Source organism: Taeniopygia guttata, chromosome 1, assembly GCF_048771995.1.
Source record: "Taeniopygia guttata chromosome 1, bTaeGut7.mat, whole genome shotgun sequence".
Lineage (NCBI taxonomy): Eukaryota > Metazoa > Chordata > Aves > Passeriformes > Estrildidae > Taeniopygia > Taeniopygia guttata.
In genome coordinates this window covers 107,632,667-107,655,000 of record NC_133024.1, presented here as the reverse complement: position 1 = coordinate 107,655,000, position 22,334 = coordinate 107,632,667, and the positions used below count along the sequence as shown (strand labels likewise).

At 43.9% G+C, this 22,334-nt stretch overlaps 1 protein-coding gene across 1 annotated transcript in view; it reads right to left on the bottom strand.

The window, feature by feature from the left end:
* Positions 1 to 477: 477 nt before the first annotated feature.
* The window catches only part of TSPAN7 (tetraspanin 7), a 250,411-nt gene continuing 228,554 nt past the window's right edge, over positions 478 to 22,334 (bottom strand). The window contains exon 8 of the mRNA XM_072935059.1: positions 478 to 487. The gene's annotated coding sequence lies outside the window, so the exon portion shown is untranslated. The remainder of the gene's footprint in view (positions 488 to 22,334) is intronic.

The following is a 22,334-nucleotide window of genomic DNA, read 5'->3' as shown; positions in this document are numbered from 1 at the left end:
GAAGAAGCTGAAACATTCACCTAAGAAAATATCCTTCTTTGTTATAAATTATGATTGGGAATGAAGTGGTTCAGCTTGCCCACAGTAACTTGTCAGTTTAGGACTCAAGATCTTGAAGGGATTGCTCCCACCTCAGGATGATTCACCTTTTTTTTTTTCCTCCACAGAAAATAGTCCAGTGTAACCCTGCATTCTAAATTACAAAAAACTGGTAACAGATCACATAGATTTTTTGTCTGCTACTTGTCAGAATGAAGTGTATATCTAAGTTCAAAAGAGAAGGAATGGGGAGAAGAAGGATGTGGTGAGCAAGGTCTATAAAGGTACTTTAATCCCTTGAGGGAAAACCATATGGACTGTCACAGAAAATAAAAGCCAACAAACAGAAATCCAGCATCATTCCACAGAGTTTAAGAAAACCATATACCTGCCCTTTAGAATTCACTGAACAGCACAACTTGGAGAAAATCACATTAGCCTCGAAAGAGCAACAATTCTTCATCTGAGGTATTTTTACTGGTGTAATATTTCAGTGTCTCACACTTGTAATTATCTAAACTTCATGTCTTTGAGGTGCAGCAATCCTCTTACCTTCTTTCACAGATGAAAGAGTTGGTGCAGGGTTCTGGCTTAGGAGCAGGATGGGTCAGCAGCAGCACAGCACCCGGGCTTTCTGCAGCTGCTCTCAGGGCTGCAACTTCTGCCCTGCAAGAAAGGTTTGTCTGTTCATGGAGCAGCCACAAGTCTCTGCTGGACAGCACAGGGCAGCTCTGCAGCTGCTACAAACCACTGAGGCTGCTCCGACCCCTGTTCAGGGAGGAGAGGAATCAACAAGCTGGGGAAGAATGGTTAGGGATGCTCTCAGTCACTGCCTGAAGGACCCAGGGCAGGAAGAAAACTGTGTCTGGGTTTTACACAGCTATTTTCCTCACTGCCATGGCACCCTGTATCTCCCAAGACCACATATTTATTTGAATCAAGCAGTGTTCATCTTTTCCACCTGTACCATCACTCTTCATAAGGACAGTTTCAACTTGGGGTCTTGATCATACTAGAAAAAATAGTCCTTACCTTTGTAGGGAAGAATGGTGTAAAACTGCTTATATTGCTGGGAAAACAATAAAACTACAAACAATAGAAGAATTAAATGATTATGTCTGTCCATATTCCAGATACAAAACCAGTGACCTTTCTAGTTTTGCATTTCTTGGTTTTTCTGATGAAAGCTTGCAGGACTTTGTAAGAGATTAGAATAAACCCTTGATAATTTTCACATCAGCTTCCTATTGACAACTAGCCCTTAGCCAAAAACGACAAGCTTCACTAGGAAAACAGTACACATTTAATCTCAAAGTTGCACATGCAGACCACAGGGAGGGAAAAAAAAAACAAAAACCAAAACCATCCTCTGGTCTGCAATCTTATGATTCCTAAAATGTCCATGAGCTACAAACTGGAGCAGAGCAAAAGGGGTTTGCTATGCAAAGTTCTGCTACACGGTAAAATTATTCCCAGCAGAGCAACACCTGGAGCAAAACAACACAGTTGTACTGGTCAGGCTTATGACTTAAGAGGAGTCAAGTCCCTCTTTCCCCACTACTATACCAAGCACTGCTCACAGTGTGAGGCTGTCTCCCTGTGCTTTTGGTTCAGCTCCAGATACAACTCCGACGCTCGGTTACACATCCAACCACATTTCACGAGGCCAAAAATCACCCCACTAGCCAGCAAAACTCCAAACCCTATTGCACATACCTATGATGTAACTAAAAGATTCTTAGTCAGGCTGCCAGAGGCACATAAATGTTGGCAGTGCTGCTGTTTTTGCAATCCACAGTGGCAAAAGGATTGCTGCTAGTTTACAAAACACAGCCCCTGACACGCTTCTCTCGGCTCCCTGCCAGCCTGCTGTCCTGAGATCCCCTCTCACAGCCAGGTTTTTTTTGACTTTGACACAATCAAACTGTGGCACAGATCTGGCCCCTGACATCTCAGGTCCCCTGCTCCAGGTGATCAGACTGTCAGTGGTGGAAGGTGTGAGGCTGAGGGTGGGATGTGAAGGAAGTCACATGAACCCTGAATGATGAAAGATGATGACAGGCAGGAGATAGGTCAGTAGAAAAGATGCTTGTTGGGTACCATAGGAAAAAAGCTTGTATTTCACCCTGTGTTTAAAAATGATTGCACTTAAAATTTGGAGGCCAAATCCTTCCCTTGAACATGTGTTTCTGAGTAATTCTGAGCAGCTTAGAAAGGGAAGAGTTATCTTGACTCCAAGGTAATTAAAAACCCAACTTTTACAGCATCTGACTAATAGGATTGCAACCTTCCAGCAAGCCTGAAGGAGCTCTGGGCTTATGAGGAATGCCAGCTCTTATGTCATCATTAACTAATGACACACTATTCATACCCACCTGGAGATGAAAGTAAAAATTTGCACATGTAATATCTGCTTCTTCTTGTGTTTCCCTAATAGACTTAGAAAACAGAAACTTGTAACAGGGCCCGACCCTGCATTCATAGAAAATTTCTATGAATGCCAGTGTGATTGAGGGCATACAAAGAACACAAGCCTGGGAAATGTCGATGTGAGAATTTTGAGCTCTAAAATAAAAAAGCTGCATTAAAGTATTACTGTGCTATAGGTGCAGGTGGTCCTGAAGGCTTTTAGAAACACCACAACACTTGGTCTTCAATCTCATGGTAATCACATTGTTGATTGTGTCTGTGGATGTGTTTAACCCTTAATACAGAGTATTCCATGTAATATTTACCTTCTTCCTTTACCTTCCCTATTTGTAAACCCTGAAAACCTATGAATAGATAAACATTTTGAGAAAATGTATGTTGCAAATATTGTGTAAATAGCCATGCAGGCAAGTTGGCAAAAGCATGCAGCCAAAAAAGCACATCACCTCCAGAGCCTTGTGACAGGCAGGTGTAAATCCCTGCTGTTTCACTTCTGTGCCAAGGGAACAGCCAAGGTTTACATAATAAGTTTTTACAAATTTGGACACCAGCCTGAAAACTTTGCAGAGCAATAATTGATAACTAAAATAATCAGAGCCTTGAATTAAACATGAGTGTGTTTGAATTCTGCAATACCTTGTTTGCCTGTGCAGGTGCATAAAGCTATGCAGCCAAAAGAAGGGTGCTGCTACTTTCCTTATCCTTGCAGCTAATATTTTCTGTATAGCTGAGCCATGGCTGGAAATACAGACTTTATGCAGCCAGAGACCCAAGGCAAGGTTTGGTCAATGGTCCCTGAATTCTGAACAAGTGTGCTTAAGTTCTTCAGTAACCCTTTGCTGTCAGATAAATCAGACAAATAATTTTCTGGTTAAATTAAAAAATGTGGTTCATCTACACCAGTTTTGTTAGACAGGTAATGAATTAGTCAGTTTACAGTACATGTGCACTAAGTGGGATTATTTGGAGAAGAATTTCTGATTTATTTCAGAGGGAATTTAAAAGCAATTTACTCCTGTGGGGAGACTTTGCCCTGAACTTTTTCTTCCTCTCCATGGCCAAGCAGTGCTCTCTAGCTACTTCCCCATTCAAATTCTCCTAAATTCACTATTCACTGGATAGGTTTTGTTGTTGTTGTTGGCTTAGTAATTTCTGAATCTGTCCTGCTCTTCCTCACTGGTAAAAGTGATAAACAGGAAACAATGTTCACCTATTTATTGCCTGGCAAAACCAGTCTGCAGTGTGTCTGTCTCTTGAGCTGTCAGACCTTCAGAGTGGGGATGGCTCTCATTTGTATTATCCAGCACTGAACTCCTTGGCAGGACACCGAGCAAAAGAATTAAACAACAGGGCCAAACATTCATTACATCTAAAGAGAGGACATACATTTCCTATGTTGTTTCTGAGTGCTGCTTCCATGTAAAGAACATGGGGCCAGGTTCTTGGCTGGAATTGACTCCCAAAACATCCTGGTGATCTGCACCATCTGAGAATCTATCTGGAATTCTCAGGTGGTGCAGGAGTTGAGGGATCATTGATGGCCCTTCCCTTCAAATTTAAAGAGTCTCCTGGTGTGATGCCCTGCACAACAGCCCAGGTACATGAGATCTGTCTCACCTTTGCTGGACCCTTGTGCAGAGCAGCTCTGGTGCCTCCAGAACTGTCCAGGAACCAGGACCACACTGAATCCAGGCTGGGGCTGCCTAAGGCAGGGCTGGATGGAATCTGTCATGCCCTGGGCAGGTGGAGGCAGCCCCAGGCCAGGCAGGAATGGTAACAAGAACTGGCCCAACCTGCTCAGAGTTAGGGGCTCCAGCTTCACCACTGGTTCCCAGCCAGGGAGAGTGAGAAAAGCAGAGGTTTTCTTCACAGGATTTTTGGAAACTTTTAGTGGAGAAATACTGGAATGCTCTTTAATCCTTTAATGAGAGATAAGAGTTGGGATGGGCTACAACAGTCAGAATTCTCAGAGAGTTTTGCCAGTCACACAGACTGGCCAGTGGGATTTAGAAGATATGCTGAGAAAGAAAAACATTCTCATTCATCACATTCCCTTGTTCAATTCCACACATTCAGAGACAGGAGCAGACTGTTTTCCCACTGTAAAACCTGACTAGACCTTCCTGGGACTGTAGGTAAGGTCTGAGTGCAGCTGAATACTCTCCAGTTCTGGAGAAATCAGTGTGGGGGCTGGGGCTGCCATATTGTTTTGATGTAGAAACAGAAGGACACTGAGAGAAAATTAAAAAAAAAAAAAAAAGGTTTGTTTTCAGGGGTACAGTTCAGAGCCAAAACAATGAGCCTTGTGTTGGTCAGTCAGTTCCCCTAATACCTGACTGTCTGCAGCACCTGCAGCTTGTTAAATGTGTGCATGAATAGTGGGAGGGGAGAGAAGGAAGTTGGGGTCTGACCAGGGTGCAGCTAGGATTGGTATTTCGCAGCAATGCCCATAAGAAATAACTCACTGACATTTATTATGTATTGCACAAGGGGTGGGAGCAGCCAGATAAGGTGCATGCATGAAAAACCAGGCTCGATTTAACTTTGGCTTGGCTCCTCTCTGTGTTTGCTTGGTTTATACCATGGTAAAACCACCACAGAAATCTCTTGATAAACACATCAGTGAAAGAGGGGTCAGTCTCCTCCTGCTTCACACACTCTTCCAGCCTGTGGTCACACTGGCCCTTTCACATGGACAGTGACTCTGCAAGAATTTGGGGGCACTTAGGTGCCTCCACTTACCCTCTGGCTAAGCCAAGAGGTATCCCCACATCACAGATTTGTTTTCATCACAAAACCAGAAGGAAATGAGCAGCCAGAACTCAATTATGCTCCAGAGTGAACTCAAGGCGCTGCAGTGAACTCAGAGGAAGTAATTCAAAGGGAAATGGGGAAACTGCCAGAGACCTGGCTGGATAAACTTAAACAAAAGAATATCTGGCTTATTTTAGACTTAACTGAAATAAATTTGCTTCTCAAAGCGGAGTTCCTGGGCTCAGCTCCTGCTCCCCATCACCCTGTGAAAAGGCAGCAGTGACAGATGAGCTCCCAGCAGCTGCAGTTCAAGGTGTGTTTATTTGGTGGCAGTACTGGATGAGCAGATTTGGTCTCTTCTCCCTTCACCACTGTTTCCTCCCTCACACCACCCATCTGCTGGGACAAATGTTTGCACCTCTGTATGGAAAGTGGATCAGGGAACTGATGGGGTTGAAAACCAGCAGAAGGTCCCCCCACACTCCCAAGGTCTTTAAGGGGTCTCTTCCCCTGGTTGCCAAAGGGTGCAAAGGACTGGACAGGGAACGCCAGGGGTCTGCAGGTGCACCTACACACAGCTTAACACACCCATGAAACCTGAGAGAGACAGCCCTGTTCACAGCTTTGCAGCATCCAAATGAGTGTGCAAACTTCCCTCACACACTGCTGGGGCTACAGGGACCCCTCTGGAACCCCTTTTACACTGAAAGAACTGGGGTAACACCATACAAATGTACCCCTGGCACTTTATCATTCCAGGATGGAAATGACCTCTGCTGCCTGGCCTCAGAGCAGCAGCGCACCAGCTTTGTCATCAGAAAGGGTCAATCAACCAACACAGATTAAAGCAGAACAAAGCAGTTCCTTTCAAGTGAAGGTTTCCTCCCACAAGATCTTTCCCCTTTTCTTTAAATTACGCACATGCAGATCACCATGCAGAAAAGCACCTAACAGCTTTTCTCCATGCTGAAAATGCAGCTTTTGAGCAGCTGAAATTCCATAGGTAACCTGAAAAAGAAAGTATTTCTTTTTCCCAAGCTGAGACAAAGGATAACCCACGACTGATGCTTATGCAAGCACCTGTTAGGCTACAGAAGCCCAATGCTGCTGCAGCCAGAGGACTGGAAAAGCTTCCTTTGCCTTCTCAGGGTGTGTGCTGGCTGAGAGCACAATGTGAGAATAGTGCTGTGTTTCTGAAGGGATTTATCTTGGCCCGTGTGACATCCTGCCCAGCTTTTCCTTGCTGTCAGCAGGAAGTGAGGATTACAGCTGATCCCCACTGCTGGCTGGGCTGAGGTGGATGAGAGAGCCCCGAGGCTATGAGGGGAGAAGGCTGCTCTACATCTCCTGCGTATTACTCTCATCCCTGGTAAAGGGCATGGACAAATTAGCCAACTTTAAGGGTTATTCTAATTTATAGCAGCGAAGAATGAGCCTCTGGGAGCCATTACACCAGGCAAGGGTAATTGGAGAGCTAACACCCTTTAGCTAGATGTCCTTCTCTGAACACTCTGTGCACGGAAACTGCAAAGAAGGAGCCAAATGGCATCAGTTTGGATAAAATCCCTGTTGAGCACGGCAGGATTACATTCCTTGGCTTAAAGGGGCTGGCATGGCCCCATGCATGCACAGTGTGGGTCTGTTCTAAGGCTGTCGATCACCTGAGCCTCTCCCTTGGTACACAGAGTCCCTTCTTGTGAAGAACCGAGCTCCAGGCCTCTTCACACACCATCAGCCTGGCTCCTGCTCCCTCTGCTTGCCACTGCTGACCTGGGCTCTCGTGTTTCATCTCAAGCACCTCTTCTGCTGTTTTGCAATGGTCTCAGCCCCATGGAGGATAAATTGACCAGGGCACATCACCCCACCTACCCACTCCGTTCCCAGGATAAATTTGCAGTAAAAGTGTGCAGAAGGGATTGCACAGCACACGAGGAGCTTCTCCAGGACATTGTGGTGGGAGCTGATCACTGTTTGAAGGGTAGGTCACACCTTTGCTTCAGGCACTATTGCAACAACTGGCAATTTTGACTCTCCCTGTAAACCTCATGCCTGACTAAATATGTGCCAGTATCTATTTTTTAGCCACAGTCAGCTCAATGGCCAGCCAGTTGTGTACCTGATGCTCAAAGGCTGTGGCAGGATACAGTCCATCACACAGAAGTAAAAGCTGTGGCATGAAATCAGCTGGCTCGGATCATTTTTTACAACTACAGGCATTTCCATGCATCTGTTTTAAGAACCACAAAGACCAGGTTATGCTATGAATATGGTAGATTAAATCTAAAGTAAATTTCACTGGAATTGATTTCCAGACACCAGACAGAAGAAGGTAAGAATTAGGCTCTTTTTCCAGATTTATAACAGAAGAACTAACAGCAGAATGTACAATTTTCTTCCAGTAATAGCTAATGATTAAATAAAGCAAAAATGAATTTTGACAAGCAGCTGGTTTAATAAAATTTATAGGCACAGTATCAGATTCTCTGCCTCTTGCAATTTACATAGTCATTCAGACCAGCACTGAGTGACTTTAACTCTCTATTACTCCAAGCCAAGGGTCTCTCCCAGCCAACATGAAAAAGGTAAAAATAATTGCATATGCATGAGAGGTATAGAACCAGGTTCAGTAGAATTACATTGCATCTTTCCTTGTGAAAATTTATGTCCATGAAAAGTTCTTATGTTTCAGTCATGACAGTGTGTAAAAATGAAAGCTCTCAGAGCTATTCTGGAAAAATGGAATGATAAAAAGGGGTATTTTGGAAAAATAATTTAACCACGATTATCTTTGGGGTATAAAGCTGTGCCTTCAGCTTCTGTAAACTGACCTTAACCCAAAGAGCAGTTGGGAATGCTAAAGTGTGGCAGTAAAGAGGACTGGCAACTCACTGCTTTTTCTGCTTTAGGCTATTTGTTATGCCACTAAAATAAAGGATAAATTGGCTTCTAATACTCCTGATGAGAACCTTGAAGAGAGATTCTGAGAAAGCATGAGCTTATGCCACTGGCAAAACTCTGGCCTAAGAAATAGAGGTGACCATGATTCCTGGGAAAAGCAGAGCTTTGTGTTCTCCTTTCTGGAAATGTGCCAGGAGAAGCAGAAGAGTGGAATGGTCACTTCAGAGCAGGCAGTGTTAACAGCAACAAGGATCAAGAGGCTGGCTCAGACATCCCAGCCAGGTACACACCTGACATGGGGGCTTCAGTAGTGCTTGAGAATTTTGTAATCAGTGTTTATTCTGGCTAGACAGGACACTTGTCAGGAATAGGAAGGATAAGCTCTGAGAAGGTTTACAGAGGCATACAACATAAGGCAGCACAACAATGTTTTTTCCACTATACCACCTATTTCTTAGCACTACAGCCACCCTAATTTAACCAATAGTTGGATTATAAAGAAAAGTATCAGTTGAAAAGGATGCACAGGTTGCTTCAAGGCAAGATGGAGTAGAACACAGAGAATTTTAGCTAGTTTGTGACTCATCTTGCACATCTTCACTAACTCCAAGGCAGTTTACTCTCCTTTTATTGTGGAGAGATACTTTACACTTACCATAGAATTGAAATCCAAACTTAGGACTTAACATAAGCCAGATGAAACACTGCAGATTTACATACAGCTTTCCCATGGAGATAAGCCTTCAAGAGTCCACTGAAATACAAATTTAGCTTTTATCCCCTTATTAATTCTAGGAGCCTCTTCTGCCTGTAATTGATGAAGATAACACTCTTCCATAATGTGATAAATACATTGCAGTAAATTGCATTAGACATGTATATGACGTACACCTAAAACACAAAAGGACATGAATTAGAAGGTAGAAATTAAGCAAGTAATTAGTTATAACTAGAAAAATACAACAACCTTGTGATCTTTAATTGATGGCTACAAAGTCTCAGCCTAGACTCCCCAGTCCCCTGGCATGCCTCTCCTAAATTTCTCTGAATGTCTAAATTACCTTCTTGTTACAACAGCACTCATGCTTGAGGTCACTGCAAGAAGAAATGGCCAGAATGACAGAGTGGCCGCACTGCAGGGAATGGTATCCATGCACAGACATTGAATTATGCTGCCACAAAAGTTTAATTTTCTTCAGCTTGTACCAAACACCACCCAGAGGCACAGAGCACAATGGCTTATTGAGGGCCACTCTGATATTAAGGAAAAGAACGGGAATGCAGGGAAGTGAGCGCTGACTGTGATGTTCAAAGAGATGACAGGAAAAAAAAAACAAACCATCCCACATCCTCCTGTATGTTATGCTTTTCTTGATTCAGAATGCAATAGTGTGTCCTTCCCTTGCTTCACCTGTGCCAAGCTGTTCTTCATCCAGCCATGGAACATGCACATGATGGTGAATTTTCAGGTCACAGGTAGAGGCAGCATCAGGCTCCTTTTCCCACCTGGAATGGACTGGAATACGGCAGATTATTCTTCTAATACAGGCACCACTTATTCTGGTAAAAACAATAAGAAAAATTCAGTTTTAAAACCCAGTTCCCCTAGGAAACAGACTGAGATAATTTCATCAGATATATTCTGGAAAGCTGTTACTCCAGACTATGAAGAACTGCAACCTGAGCAAAAAAAAAACAAAACAACAAACCTCTTAAATAGTGAGCCAGCTGTCCACAGCACAACCATTTTACACACCCATGAAATTAAAAGCACAGTTTGAACCAGTCATTGCTGAATTAGTTTATAATACAAACAGGTTTCGCCTTAGAGTTAAGCAGGTGTTGATTAAAGCAGTGCTTGATTAAAACTCACTCCTCTCTGCTAAGGGAAAGGAACTGAGCTGCCTGCAGCTTGCACCTCCAGCCAGAGTGCAGGCACAGCCTTCACCCGCTGTCCTGGGCTCAGAGGCATTATGAAGACAAAGTCTCTGATGCTAACAAAACCACAGTTAGATGAAATACCAAACAGAACAGAAAACAAAACAAAGCCACCACTCTGCCAGCTTTTTCAGAAGTTTTCTCTTGCTTCTGCAATAGAGAGCTCCCACGCTGAGGCCGGCGCTAACGCGTGCGGCCGCCCGCTGCCGGGCCTGGATTCCTGCCATAAATTGTAGCTTAAATGCTCCAAATGTTCCTGTGACCAGCAGAGTCTGAACTTTCTGCTACAGAAGCCTTCTGAGCACCTGGTACTGTGCTCAGTACCAGCTGAAGGCAATTGTGCTTCTCAGGCGATGATTATATTGAGGGAAAAGGCGCAGAGCAGGGTGGGTGCTGCTTCTGCAGCAGAGCAGACACCATGCTGGAGCTGCCAGAGCTGGAAGCTGAGGCTGAAACTATTCTCAAATCTTCTGGACTCTTTTAAATGAGCTCTTAACAAGTTTGTCTAGGACAAAGAGACATTGCCACTACTTGAACTGGCTGTCCTGCTGGTAAGCTGCCTGTCAGCTCGCACAACCCACTGTCATTTCACAGAGCGTGTGAGCCCATGCTGACACATCAGGAGCCTTGTGACACCCCACAAAGTGACCCAGACAGCACCAAGGCTGATACCCCTGGCCAGACCCTTCATATTCTGACAAGGCTCTGGATATCCCAGTCAGACATCCCCTGGAGTAATTTTCTGCAGCAACAGAATCATGAGTGTGACACAAAGATCAGCAATGGAAAAAACATCAGGAAAAAAAGCTGGGGAAGGTTTTGTTGGAGTTTATTTAATAAAAGGAGAAGTTGGTTATCACAAGGAATAAAATATCATGTGAATAAAAAGAACTTGTTTCAGCTGTCTGTTTAAACTTTTCTTTGCACCTTTTCCTCTGTAAAAATCTTGAAATACACCTGCCTCCATTTATAATGCACCGATGTTGCAGTTTACATCCAGCCCTCCAAGGCACTTGGATGTTACAGGGTATTGCCAAGCAACTACAGCTCTCAGTGACATAAAAGAAATTGGGGATATTCAGCAGAAGATAATTAGTATCTCCATGGATGCTCTGAGAACCCGATTCAAAGAGAGATGTGTGACTTTTCTCTACTTACACACCTGTATCCCTTGGAAGAGTGACGTGTAAGTGCCTGCTAACTTTCCTGGTAAAAGCATTAACTTTTTTTTTTTTTTTTCTTTGTGATCAGGCCCTTTCTGACACAAGCTGCAAGTCAAACAGAGAATTTCAAGAGTGAAAGCAGAGAATCCATACAAAGCTCTGTCTTTAGCCTGAAACAGCAATGAGCTCATGTCCTGATAAAAGGCTAAACACTGAGCAGAGCTAGCAAGATCAGAGGATTTCCTCACAACACAGTCTCAGCCAGCTTCTATATTTTTCTTCGTTTCACACTGCAATAAAAACACTAAGCAGAACAACCTGCCTCCGTGTCAGGCACCAGCCCACCTTCCTGCCAGCTGGCAGGGAAACTCGAGGTGGCCAGGGACCTGCCCTGCTTGCCTGTTAGGTGGGTCCCAGGTGCCAGGGAGGGTAGGAATCAAGCCACAGGGCTGCTCTAGGCAGTGGCAAATGCCAGGTGCTCTTCTTGCTCATGCACGTGGAGATAATTTGAGTTACCACCCTCCCAGACAAGCCAGCCATAAAAAACCCACCAAACCCAGGTTTTCTGACAACACAGGGATGTTACACAGGGTTGCACCATCAGAGGGGCATTTGCCAGAGGAAAAGGGATTCCCTGGCAAGAGGTGGGGAGGGAGCACAGCAGCACTAGGTTGACAGGAGGACAGAAGAATGTGCTTGTGCCTCAGTGGGCACCCTGTTTCCCCTTTGTAGCTGTGTCAGGAGATCCTTCCCACAAAGGGTGTTTGAGCTCTTTTCCTCAAGCAAGCAAGCCAGAACAGGTCTGGCATGAGTGGGATGGATGTTTTCAGGGCCACACCTCTCTCACCGAAACTTGTGTGGAAGCCAGCTCTGGCGAGTGCCAATAAAACCTGCAATCAGTGGCAGCTTTCATACTAAATGTGTCCAGGCTGACTTTCCTTTCAAAATAATACAGGGTGACTTGTGTAAGCAAGTCCATTTTTTGCAGGACAGTTTAGAGCACAGGCCTGTCTTCTGTCGCAGTGGCTGCAATGTGAGGCAGCCCAGCAGGAGAAACTCACTGATGGACACGGTACAGCCCCAGGACCAAGGAGGGGGATTGCCAAACATCCCCTCCCCACCAAAGAGCAGTGAAGGGGAGGGTGCACACCCTGTGTGCTGTGCATCCACCTCTTTTCCTTGCTAGTGGCTGAAACTAGTGTCAGGCTCCTGTCCCTGATACCATCTCAGCGCTTTGGACTGGAAATTGGTGTTGCAAAACACCCTGGTTCCACTGTTTACTCTGTAGAAGCTACAAGTTTCAGGCTGACCACCAAAATGAGATCTATTATTTACCCAGGTCCTTAGGGAAATTAAACATCCATCACAGCACCATAACCAGATCGTTTAAAACAAAATCCAAACCCGAAAGTCCTCCTAAGCCTGGATTATGAAAATATGCAAAAGCAACATAAATATCCCCAGGGAGATACAGCTGTGTAGTTAAAAGAAGAATTTGGCCACATTCTGGGCTTTCACAGATCCGTCAATATTTATTTGTTGTGACCTGCATGCTCATGACTCTAAGCACAGCTGAAACTGTTCACTGAACATGTCCAAAGTCAATTGACCTTGACTCCATTCCTGGGTGAGAATTAGGCAAACTACATATTTTTAACTTGCAGGTTTTGTTGGGACTAAATCCTATGCAAAAGAATCTGAATGTAATGTGATAATAAAAAGTTGGTTTTCTAAATTTCTTAGAAAACTGATCGATAGGTTTCTCTCCAAACCAACAAACTTTGCTACTCAGCAAAGGCCAGGCACTGAAAATTAAATCCAGAGGAGTAATTTTTTTCAGGAAATTGTAAGCGATGGGAAACAAACTATTGTAAGTCAAATGGAAGTGCAGCCTTAAGTAGGACTTTCACTATGAACTAAGGCTTGAATAAATGCATTTTAAAACTAATGACTTTGATTCTTCTTCCAGAGACTTTAAGGTGAATTGCCATTCTACTGTAAAATAATCCCATGTAAACCAAATTAAAAGGAAACTTGCATGGAAAACAAAGTGACCTGTTTGAAATTCTTCTCTGTATTTCCCATTTGCTATTTATTCACTTTTTTCTTATTTTGCATCAGGCAGAGAGCAAGATCCCTTCATTGCACAAGGGAAAATCTCAATGGCTGTTAACCTGATTTGATGCTACTTTGCCTGCATCCTTTGCTATGCCAAGGAACTTGGCACTGAGGGCTTCAGAGGTTTTGGTCCAAGTCCAGTACATTTCTACACTGTACCCCCTCACTGAGCAGTAATATTTTTCAAACACAACCTAACAGGGAGCAAAGCCACACGTTCAGAGCTCAGGGAGAGCAGAGCCCTGCTCCCCTGTGGGCTCTGGGAGGAGCTGGCGGCTGTGGCTGACCCAGCCTGCCTGGATGCTGAACTGCTGCGCCACAGAGACAATCCTAATTTGTTCTAACAGGATGGGCGTACGCCAGGCCGTGTCCCCAGCCGGTGTAAATCACAGGAGCCCTCCTGAAATCAATGCAATTATGCCAATTTTCATAGATCCATAGATTTTCAAGTCAGGAGGGAGCGTTGTGATTTACATGTTGGCTATAGCTGTGATCTATGTTGTAAATGAGGATTTACACCAGCTGGGAGGATCTAGCCCTTCGATGCATTTCAGGAACTCTCATCTTTTAGTCAGATAAATTCTACAGAGCAGCTGCTTTGCTGCAGAAGATTTTTAGCTCTGCAGGAGAATAGCAGAGCAGATTCACATGTCATGGGGAAGGCTACTTACACCTTGATGAGAGACCAAGAGGGTCAAAAAAGAAACAGCACAAAGTACTGCCTGGAGCAGAGGACTGGGTCAGGGAACAGCAAAGGTGGTTGAGCAAGGAGGGAATGACAACTTGATGGAAAGCACCTGGATGTGCTGTTCCAGATACCTCTGGCAGCTAAACGAGGGCAGGCACAGAGAGCAAGGAAGCAGCTTTTAAGGGTCAATACCATGTTTTTCTTGCTCCTGCACCAGTTCAGCAGGGGACCTGTAGGCTAGGTGGGATTTTGAGATCTCTCCCTGCTCCGTTCAATTCCTGGCAGTTTCCCTGCTGCTTGCCTGGCTTCCCTCAGCCCCTGAGCCAGCTGCAGACAGCCTTGCCTGTGAGGGAGAAAGATATTCCTGTATCCTTGCTTGCAAGAGACTATGAATCAGTGGACCCATCAGTACTCTGATTGTCTCATAGAAGGGTTTGCACTGACCCTTTAGGAAGGTTACAGGTAATAGTTAGTAGGTTTGTACCATTTCCCCCATTTTTCCCTATTTGCTCTTTCTGATCAGACAGGGTAGATATTTGAAGGTTAAGACATCAGTCACTGAGGGACAGCTGCACTGAGATTTGAACTTGTGTTTTGCAGTGCATTTCCCTTCACCATGGCAGCTATAAATCCCTTTCTTTCCTATTGCCAAAGCGTCTCCACATGCTGCTTTGTGAGACAACACAAATCTGGGGAAAAGGACAATGAGCTCTGCCCAGCAGCCTGACAACACCCAGGGACTGGCAGTGATATCCTGAAGCCCAGGATTAGTCCAGGAGGGAAAATGAGGTGGCCTTGAGGAACCTTTTAGAAGCTCCATCATTCTTCAAAGAAAGAAGAGAATTAAAAGCGATGGGTCCAGCCCAGTGCTCCGGGTGACTGGCATTGGTCAGGTTTGGTTTCACTAAAAAAACACGTCAAAGCAATCAATCTAGAGCTAGTCAGATAAGCTGTGGTCATTTTGTTTAATCTCACAGAACAAAAGAGGACTGGCTTGAACAGAGTAGTCCATCTACAATGCCCAGAAGATGTTTATGTCATAAAGCCTTCACGGAGAGAAACAGCTCAGTCTACTTGCAGTCAACTGGTCAGCTCTTTTACTATGGCAATCCCTTTTCTTAAGCTTAACTCATCCCACTCAAACCTGTGTAAGTGAGACAAAAATTCTGTAGACTTAGGTAGAGCTGGGGGATTTGTGAGGTCTTGGTGAGAGACCTCACAAATTGGTTCTTGTATTTAATTCATGGACCAGACTGTGGGCTGAGGTAAGTAAGCCTGGCTTTGGGGGAAGGCTGATGCTTGTTGAGAACTGGAAATTTCTGGGGACTTCTCAGATCCATTAAGGCTGTTTTTTTGAGGTGTTGTAACTGGATCTGGGATTTCCTGTGCTTTATTTCAATAGCTGGGGTTACCCAAGTAGGCACAGACTAACTTAACTGAAGCATTCCTACAAGATGAGATAAAACAGTAAATACAGAAAGCTGTCTAAAATTTCTCAAGTCATGCAAAATACATCGAACTGCCATTAAAGCTTGCCCACAAATGCAGCAGTTGGAGAACAAGGCCTGATCTCGCCCTTATTTCCTAACCCACCCCCAAATCCAGCCCAGAACATACCAAACATCTCTGGAATGGCACCAAGAATATGAACACAGAGTGCTTCTCTTTCCGTGATTAATTCAATTCACAATGCTTGAGGAAGAGTCTATAAACACATGCATGCACACACAGCAGCAGTCTTAACAAATTATGCAAAGCGTTTGCTTCATTTTTAGTTTTGCAATCAACCCTCAATTTGATTAGCGGCTCGCTGACACTCACCTGGGAAATTTTTCAAAGCTGATTTTTGCTGCTGTGAATGCACATTTCAGTCATTCTCCACCAATGCAGCAGCAACCTCCCAGGGCCCCAGAGGGGGAGAGAAAACATGAGGCTGGGAAGGGCACTGCTCTTCTTGCCTTTCTGGTTTACATGTCCACTGAGTCCCACTCGATTTCTCTGCTGGGTTAGCTTGCACACAAGGGGAAGACAGGGGACAATGAGCACTCATCCCCTGCGCACACACTTGGCTCTCTTGGGAAAAACATCTCTGTCTCTGGACTCTCCTTTGTTCTTTCCTTAACTGCAGACTGATGCTGTAGGATTTTGAAGCAGGAGACAAGAGCTGCTATTCACAACTAGCTATTTCCTAAAAAGTGTTGGTTTCTGATCTCTGTTTAATTCCTCCTGATGCCACTGTTCAGAATTACATTTAAAATGCCAACCCAAAACACAAGACAGTGGTGCACAGAACCCAAAGATAAGTATTGCAAGCTTGAAAAAAAAACCCATGTGCACAACACAGTGGCCTGATTTGGAAGAAGGCAGCAGTGCTGAAAGAGTGAGAGTTAACTGGGACTTTCTGGACAGCTCCTCCTTCTGTGGGATACATTTCCACAGGGATGTGACTTGCCTGCATGGTGGAACTGAGATTGACACCATCAGGATATGAGATGAAGGACTCCTAAAGACAGTATGGAAAGTAGATGAAAATAACTTCAATTATTTTAAGATGTATTAGGAAGACAGGTATTATTCAGGGATTGGTTACTACTGCTTGATTGCTGTAAGTCCTATGAATCAAAACCTGAGCTCAGAACAGAGACTGATCCAAAATAAAACCACTTTAGCCTCAGAAGCTTTGCTGTGCACTCAAAACAGAGGGGAAAATCAATTCTCATTAGAAGCAGAGATGACACAAAAATCTGCATATCTGTTTTTTGGGGGTAGGGTGGGTGGGGAACATCACTCTTTTTAAAGCAAACTCCAAAACAGAACAAAAAATAAAATAGAATTGTTTCTGAAGAACCAGAAATTCTGTACTTCTGCAACACTGAAGCAATATAAGCATAGAATATAGACAGAAATATGTAAATACACTAGCAAATGTTGCAATAGAACTATCCAGATCTAAATGAGGAAATCAGAATGAAACGTTTTGACTTGCAATAAATGAAACAATTTGACATTACCACAATGAAATAAGAAAGTTAAAAGACAATTGTTTCTCATCTTCCTGTTTTAAATTTTGATACGTTTCCAAAAAATAATTGCTTTTTGACAAAAACACTCTTACAAAGAGAAGAACACTCCACCTATTCTTTTTGTTCAATCTCCTCTACTAAAGCTTCCCACAACAATGCTCTAGGAGGCAAATCTTTGCATTCTTCTGCACCTGAGCACTCCCCTGGAAGCTGCTCCCTACCTTGAGCTCTTAGTCTACCCTGCAGCTCCAGTCTTCCTTGCTCAACAGTTTAAGTTGGAGAAGAACTCCACACAACTGAAGTCATCATCCAAAGGATTAAAATGGATCTCATATATTCTAATCTAGAAAAGTCAGCTCTGGCAGTTAAAAGAAGCAGGTACTTATTTTTTACTCCTGGAATCATGGCAGGTCTCTGGGTGAAGCACTGGTTCCACTCTCAGCTCCCCTGAATGCCTCCATGTTCTCTCTCCTGTCATTAAAAGAGATGTGCTATTCTCTTCCTCCAGTAAGTAGCTGTAAGGACTCCTCTTACATGTTTTTCACTACTTGGCTCTCCACAGCAGTACAGATGAAAAATCGAAGGAGATAATCTGGAAATAAACATGGGAAGTTGTGTTGGGACACAGGCAGAGCTGGTACAGCTCAGTGTAAACCCAGAACCCCCCACGGACAACTTGAGAAGTTCTGGGGTTTGTGCAGGCTCGATTGGAGACCAATCCTAAACGATCAGGAACTGTAAGAAGTGTTTGGGAGACAGTGAGAGGAAAGGAGAGCTGTTCTTATTGTCTGAAGGAGACACTGCAGCTGCTTCTGCTGATGGAAGGTACCAACCCATTTTTCACAAAGTGTGAACGTGCCCCAGCCACCTCCCCACTGAGAAAATCCTTCCAGTCTACCCAATTCCTTCTTGCAGCTCCCACAGAACACGTCATTTTTCACTGCCTCTCCAGAACTGCAGCATCATTCTGTGCTTCCAAACACCTGACACATCATCTCTGTGATGGATGAAAGGATTCATAGCAATTATTACGTGGCCTCTTAGAGGCTCCAGAACTAAAGGCAGTGTAACTCTGAAATTGTAAAGCACAGTCTAATTTCCTGGAAATCCATGTAAAAATTAATGCATTCTGAAGCGGAATTCTGAAAGCAAGTGGAGCTTGACTTCTCAGGGTGACAACCCTACATTTCTGCTTCTTCCATTGAACATTGCAAAGCTCCCCTGGTTTGAAACATTCAGTCTCTGCTGGCCTACAGTGGCCTTTTAGTAAAAGGCACCTGTCAGCTGACAATACAAAGTTCCATGGGGCAGTTTTATGTAGCCTGAAGAAGAAACCTGAAGAAGTTTCTCTGTCTTCTCCATCCGACTGCCTGGGTGTGCTGTGAAGCACAAGACAATAGGAGCACAAAATGGGCACTGCAGCTGTGCAGCTTCAGTGTTTGCTGACACTGATGAGGCTTCTGCCCTTGAAAGGCACCCACTCCTTTTTGCAATTCTCCTTTTAGGATCAGATGGCCCTTATTCAAAGGCCCCTGAGATGGAAAAGAGCTAAAAGAAAAAGAAAAAAAAGGAAAAAAAAAAAAAAAAGAACTGATTATGGGGTACAGAAGTGAACTAAAGGGAAGGAATGTGAGGATCACAGGATTAGATATGCCTTGAGAGAGAGCTGGATGGAAGGGACACCAAGCAGAGCACCCCCAGTAGCACCCACCACACCACGATGGCATTTGAGGTGCTAGAGGGTTCTTCCCCATAATGTGAGAGGATAACACAGGCAGAGCTCCCTCAGCTTCTGGGATTTATCACAAAACTTCCCAGACTGGAGAGGTGACATGGAATTTCCCTCAATATTTTCAGCTCATTAAAGTTCCTGAAGCCACATATCCTGAAAACTGAAGGAAGCACATGAAACCAGAAGCTGGAGCTGTAAGAACACAGCTTCTGTGCTTCTTTTTATTGCAGAACTTGCAATAAAAAATGCACCTGGCAATACTAGCAACCTTCCAGCTGCTGGTTAATCTTTGGGCTGCTTGCCATTTAGGGTGAGAAGGACCTAAAGGGCAGAGAAGGTTTGCAAGCTGAAATAGGGCTGGAAGTCAGGGTTGCTTTAATAGTTGTTTCCCTGCTTTCTCATGATGGTTTTAGAAAGAAATGCATGTACCACAAAATCTCAAAATCTAAATTGGAAGAGCTTTGTGACCTTCTTTTCATTTTCCTTTTCCTTTCTTTTCAGGTGTACAATATGTGCAGCACTGAATTTTGCATTAATGCATATAGTGTGAAATTGCTTACTTGAATATAGAGTGCAAACAAGAGCAGGATTTGACCAGCAGATAGATTTGCAAAATCTATCATTTTTATGTAAATTGTTGTAAAGTTACCTTTGTACAGAGCACTGCATTTTGACACAGTATCCTTTGTCTAGTGCAGGAAAACCCAACAAACATTGCAATGCACAGTATATACTTTTTCAAAGTATTGCTGACAAGCTCTTTCATTTGGCACATCATACAGCTTTAGGCTGTATTACATGTTATATAGTAATAATCAGTAACACTACTTTTTAAAAAATGGAATCCATCTTTTATCACACAAACCCATTAACACTCTTTTGTGTGTGTGCATGTGAATTTCCCTCAAGAAACCACTCAAAACTGATCAAATAAAACATGACAACAATAAGTCTTTGGATTAAGACTCAAGCTTTTGTCAAGTTCAGGAGTACTTTTTTCCTCAAAAACTGTAAGATTTACTTTCCTTTGCTCATTCCCTGTTTCTGTTATTGCAGAGTTTGTTACTTCACTGAAGACAGTGTCAGTGGACACCAGAAAACATGAGACTGAAACCATGTCCAAAGGCTCTGCCAGTAAAATACTGACATAGACCACGTGGCAGGAGTTAAAATATGCATAAGAAAGTGGCCAAAATTGGGGATTTGTAAAGTCAGACCAGCTGACCTTAGATTTCCACCAAGCAACAGAGAAACCAGCTGCTGTAGCCGTAAGTGTCTGCAGTTAACTCTGAATGATTGGCAAACAGGAGGGCACCAAGAGGGGTCTAATGTCACTGCAGCATAGACAAACAGCAGTTTACCTTCCACACTAATAAACTAAATGAACCAATAAATGTTGTCCAAATTTTCCCAAGACCCCAAATATATGATGTTCCCGATATTGCTGAAGGCGATCCTGCAGTTCTTGGGGGCTGCCACCATTGCCATTCACAATAACACAGCAGCTGGTGGGTTTAGCAGATCTGGAACTGCAGTGGAGCAAGTGCACAGGTGCCTGCTGAAGTCACCTGCATCAAATTATCCCATAAGCCTGGCAAAAGCCAGTGCACCTCCATGACATTTTTCACCAGACCTTGGCAAAAGGTCTGGAGGTCCTAAGCTTTTGGCTGCCCTCCAGTTTTATGACGACTACACATTGCATTTCTTCTGCTTATACAGGATCCTTTTATAAGCATTTTTCTTTTTCCTCTTTCAAGTGAATCATGTCCTTCTTTAAACACTACAAAAGAAATAAAAGAAAATGCAGGAGAACACAAAAGGTTCTGCATAATGTGTATAAGAAATGAGTGTTTATCACTGCATGAATACCTAATTAGACCAGACATGTAGCTCAACATCAAAATAGCAAAACCATGGGTTAAAGCATACAGTATTCTATGGTTAGTACTGCAAAGATACAGACAGGAATGTGGAACAAAAAGGCTGTGAAGTAAGAACCATTAGGCAGGCAAGTAAAAAATCCTGCAGAGATGAAGGCTTGTTTTAGCTGGGCAGACACTCTAATCTCTTCACTGCAGTCCTTCTTGTTCTCCACCCATTCCCAGTCCTGCACTTATTCCTGCCCTCAAAGGGCTGCAGGCCTCTGAGCTGAGCAGACATCTGCCTGCCTTGGGATGATGCTGAGTGCGTGGGCATAAGATGTACTTGAGGCAGACCTTGTGGGATAATTGCTGACCTGGTTTCTTAGCTCAGACCTGGCATCACACTGATGTGGCTGCCCTGCTTCCAGCCCCAGCTGGCCTGGGCTGGCTAGTGTGGAGCTTGGGAAAAGGAACCTGGGATGGCCAGCACTCGTCCATGGATCTACAAGGATGGGTTGTTCTGTGCAGACTCTCTGTGTACATTTGGTTTTGGGTAGAATTTAGAGCAGCACATGGCAAAACACTCACAAAACCTGTTGTTCTCATTGACCATCGCTTTTTGCTTTAAGTGTCCTGTAATTTATTCTTCCAAGCAATTAGAACAAGAGCCTCTGTCCAAGTCCAAATACCAGATTAACCTTAAAAGCATTTCCTGAGAGAGCATGAGGGTGGCAGAGATCTACATGTAGTAGTAGAGTGACAATGTGGGAGAAGATGACTACAACACATAATTTGCACATCATGCTACTTATAGGAAGCCTTCACCTGGAAAAAACATCCACAATTTTCTGTCTCCTGGAAATCTTATTCCTAATGGGCACAATTCAGGCTCCATTGCTTTTTTAGCACTCCACCAACAGATACAAGCTAACGAGGAAGATTTCAGAAGAGGTATAACCAACCCTGCAATGTCCTTAATTTTTTTTTCTCCAAAACCTTTCCTTCTTACTTGCCTTTAATTTCAGGTGTTCATTTCTTCTCTCCTGTCCAGGAAAAAAGCAAACCATTCACCAGTATCTTCTTGCAATACAGTTTCCTTCTTTTGTGCAAAAACTTTCTCTTTCTTCCACATCCTACTTTCTACTCAGCTGATCCCTTCCTGAGCTTTTGGAGTATCTCTCATCCCAGATGCAACTGCATTTCATTCCTCTCTCATGATGCCTGGGGATCTGACTCATCATTTTTGTGATTGCTTCTTTGCATCAAAGCCTCATCTAATGCTTGATGTGTCCACATGAAAAAGTGTAGTTAGAAGAGATCTGACTATCTATCAAGCCCTGGAGAAAACAAAAAGTGGAGACAGGTTAAGGCCATCCATCCACTGCTTTTACCATTTTTGGGGTTTTTTTTTGGGTGGCCTAATATGGTCTATCATGAGCAAGAGGAGCAGCTCAGAACAGAACCCGCCTCACATTATGGGGTGCTGCAGTCTGCTTTTCAGCTGGTGAGGTGCATGCCATGTGTCCTTCAATGCCTCCTCTTCAGCACTGACAGGGACACACACCCTTCCTCTGCCTTCTGCCTCTCTGCAGCTGACCTGAAACTGCTCCTGAGCAGTACCCACCTGAGCTGTCCCTTCATCGAGGCGGTCAAAGAACAAAACCTGACCTGAGCAAGGCTGGCAGGAGC